The sequence below is a fragment of the Frankliniella occidentalis genome, unplaced genomic scaffold, assembly GCF_000697945.3.
Source record: "Frankliniella occidentalis isolate FOCC.00 unplaced genomic scaffold, Focc_3.1 Scaffold248, whole genome shotgun sequence".
NCBI classification, from domain to species: Eukaryota; Metazoa; Arthropoda; class Insecta; order Thysanoptera; family Thripidae; genus Frankliniella; species Frankliniella occidentalis.
The window spans coordinates 294,714-295,190 of NW_026267374.1; positions in this window are offsets into that span (position 1 = coordinate 294,714).

The following is a 477-nucleotide window of genomic DNA, read 5'->3' on the forward strand; positions in this document are numbered from 1 at the left end:
ACCCCCAAATAAAAACATATTAAGTCAGGTCTACTTATTAACATTATATAAGGTTTTTATCAGAGGTAGATGAGTTTAAATTAAGAACATATTCAATCCAATTTTGCGGGGGCGGCTAGCGATGTGTTGCGCCAGTGGTAGATAAATAGCAGCGACGACGGCTCGGCCGGCTGCTCACGTATCCAACACGACGCGCGCTCGGGGCTGGCGGTGGCGGCAGTGCTGCAAGCAAGCTCCATTAGCAGTGCACGGGCCGAAGCACGGCGCAATGAGATGGCAGGGCGCGTCCTCCGCAGCCAGGGCAAGTCTGTCCTCATGTACAATTTTGTACTTGTAGTCGCGGCGGATGCGCGCTTCAACAACAGGGTTCAGCATGTCCGTGACACGCCAGCCCTGCTCCCAGGGTGACTGCAGTTTGGGGCTGAGCCCCACTGTGCGCTACGGGAGATGTGCTACAGACTTGAAATTTTCAGGGTA